The following is a 3,494-nucleotide window of genomic DNA, read 5'->3' as shown; positions in this document are numbered from 1 at the left end:
AATACGCGTCAAAATATTCTCACTGATCAGTATGCTATGCCATGGTTACTATCTTCTAACGACGTCTGCTCGCGACGCCTCGACCTTGGAGACGAAAAACAAACCGCCCAAAAGAAAAAAAAAAAAAAAACTGAAAAAAATGGAAGCCATGACTTTTATTTCATTCAAAAAACTACAAATTTAATTATTACGGACAACTGATGCGACTTTGTGTTGTTTTTATTCGATATAAACCGATTCGCATGGCTACAGAATATTCTAAAAATAATTTCATTCGAATCGTTTGAGTAATTTCGGAGGAGTAGTACTACAAACACCGTTACAAGTGAATTTTATATAATAGATTTCGCTTTTCAATCACCATTATTGAAATTTACCTTGGTTTATAAATTCTAAGCCCCTTTCCTTCCATTTTTTAAATATAATCTTTGAAAAAAAAAACCTGTAGTTGCTTTAATTGGATCAATCGACAGTACTGAGTTTATCAATTTTAATTCCATCTTAACTTCTGTCTGAGACTTGAAATACAAGTTGAATCATTTTTAACTGATTCAACCGAAATTTTATCCGCTACTGAAATGAACATACTGAATTCAGCATACCATTTCCCAAATTAGTTTCATGGATTTTCTGACTTTTGAGGACTCAAGATCTCTGATTAAAGTAAAATTTGATGTTTTTGTTATTTTTTTTTTCCATCTGATTAGAATAATATTCACAAACATCTCATGGAAACTTTAGTCTATGTTTAAAAGATGTAATTTTTTACGTACACATTTGTAGAAATTCCTGCTTTTGCTCGGATTGCAATTTTAATTCCCTTTTTAATTTCATTTGTATTTTGTTACTCAAAACTTGATTTAAAATTTTGATTTAGATTTGAAACCCTGATTTGTGGTTTTGAATTTATCCTTATTTTTAAAAAGTTGAAATGTTGGGAATTCTTAAAATATTTTATTCGTTTACCCATAGAATTTTAAATAAATTAATTTGTATTATTTTTTAATATTGTCTTCCTCAGACCCATTTTCATTTCACGTAAAAAATGGACGTAAAGAATCAATAACTTAACAACGCGGCAAAACTAAGTTTTGAAACATAGTGGAAAATGCCTCACTCAGAAAAATCCTATTAGGTATGCCATAAGATTCTCTTATGAAGTGGCGTCATAAGAAAAAATAATGAAATTCATAAGATTGTGTTATGGTAGAATGAACTCAAGGGATGAACACTGGTTCCAATGAGGGGTTGTTGCTTCTCATAAGATATTCTTTTGGGAAAAGGATATGTCGCATAAAATTAAAATAATTCAAGATTATTTTTCATTTCATTTTATTTCCTGTTTATTTTCAATGAAATAACATCATGGTGATAATCAGCTGGCTTTCAACACCCGGTCTCAGAACTAAAAATTACTGTGCCTCGAACCATCGACTTCGGGCTTTTTGCCGGTAACTAATCTGAAAAGTAAATAAAACATGAAATGTACCTATTGAATTTACAAATATTTTCAACAAAAAATAAATTTCCAGTAAAACTAACCATTTTGGAATCTAAAATCACATTGAAGTATCAAAGAAAAGTAGTAAATTTTAAACTGATGAGTTCTACTGACGACAAAAAATTAATAACTGTGTTGAATGTGTTCATTTTTTTTTCACAATGCCGTTTTTTTTTATTTTTCATAAGAACTTCGTATAAAAACTAAAAGTATTTCATAAGACTCTTATGAAAAACAATTTTACACTCTAAAAAGCGGTTCATAAGAAGTATCTTATGAAAATTATAATAGAAATTTGCCTGAGTGCTGGATTTCCATCTTTAAATCCTTCTCCAAAGATTCCACCATGTTAGATGCTAGATGAAAAAAAAATCAAATCAACCCTGTTAGTATCTCAAGCAAGAGTACTGAAATTGTAGAATTAGGAAAAGTGGATTTTGAGATACAAAGTAATGAATTTCGACGTTTCCCAACTTTGTTTTGTTTACGGTACTTAATGTGTTAATATACGCCGTCTAAAGGCGGAGTTGAGCACTAAATAGAGTGTTAACTTCCCATTTTACTAGGAACTTAAAGCTATGCTAATTTCATTCTAATGAAATGATTCTAATCAGGGCCACAGGAAGAACTGCCTGATGTTAAAGTTTTTTTTAAGTTTAAGTAGATAAATGATGGATTTTAAAGGCTTCATTTCAAAGAAAAACTTTGGTTAAAATGTTTCAAACATTAGATATAGAAGTGAAAGAATAAGTTTGAGGTTCCAATCTAATTTATATTCAACTCTAGTTTTGAATTATTTTCAATTTTAAGAATAGTAATTAACAAACCATTGAAATGTATTTCAGCTGAATTTGTCTAAACCCTGATACCTGATACCAATTTTTCTGATAAAATGGTACATGAAAAGTATTATTTTAAAATAACGTTTTATGCCAAGATTGATTTAAACCCGTAGTTGAACCATCACACATTTTCATTGTTGATAAGTATTAGAATTTTTTTTAAGAACATTTCAGCTATTTGTTGATGTTTAACTCTGCGCTGCTTTTATTTCAAACAGCTGAAAAAATCATGTCAAGCTAATGTCAGCTAATAAATCATATCAGTTGAGAACGAAATACTGAAATGCTCAATCTTTCAAAGATTTATTTCAATAAAAAAAAATCAATTAAGGGATTGAATATTCATATTTTAATCCCTGTGTTGCTTTCACTGAACCATTTTGACGACGGAAACAAATTAATTTATGTTTTCACAACCGATTGACTTTTGAAAATTAATGCACGGATTTCATAAAACCAGTTTACTCTAATAGCTATCGGTTTCGCTGCCGCTCCCTATTCCATTCCCGGGATCAACGGATCTCGACCATCGACCCTACCCAATATTCGCCCCGTGATTCCACGGATATTGTCAAATCTCGGGTGACCCGATATGGTTTCCCTTCGTCGAATATTAATTACCGGGGCCCCTTTTTAGCATTTACATTTACCATGAATAATGAATAACGGTGGTAGAAAGCAGTGTACTGTGCTAGGTCCAATTTTCCCCCACCGCTCTACCGGAAACCTCATCCTTTTGTAAACTTTGTTGGTTCATAGAATCGGGAGAAGAAAAAAGTCAATGACACAAATTTGCAACCATAAAAGCATGTTGGGCCGAAGCTTTGTGCCAATATTTTTCCCCCTACCAACCCTCAAATTTCCATACCAACTTTAGCTTTCAACCGGGATCGATTACTCGTTGACATTTTTCAAACGAAAAATGGTCAATTATTGTATGGGTTGTTTATTGTGGAGGAACATTTTTTCGTTCCACCAGCGATTTTGATTCACGCTCGTGCAATACTTCACAACAAATTTGCAAACAAAACCCGTAACGCATATCGCTTCCATTTCCTGTAAAGGTAGAAAACTGAGAGAATTGATTTTTTTCTGCATACCGGTTGCCACCACTTTGAATAATGTCTGAATAAACAAGCCAGGGTATGATA

The sequence above is a fragment of the Uranotaenia lowii genome, unplaced genomic scaffold (assembly GCF_029784155.1).
Source record: "Uranotaenia lowii strain MFRU-FL unplaced genomic scaffold, ASM2978415v1 HiC_scaffold_321, whole genome shotgun sequence".
Classification (NCBI taxonomy): Eukaryota; Metazoa; Arthropoda; class Insecta; order Diptera; family Culicidae; genus Uranotaenia; species Uranotaenia lowii.
This window is presented reverse-complemented; position numbering follows the sequence as displayed.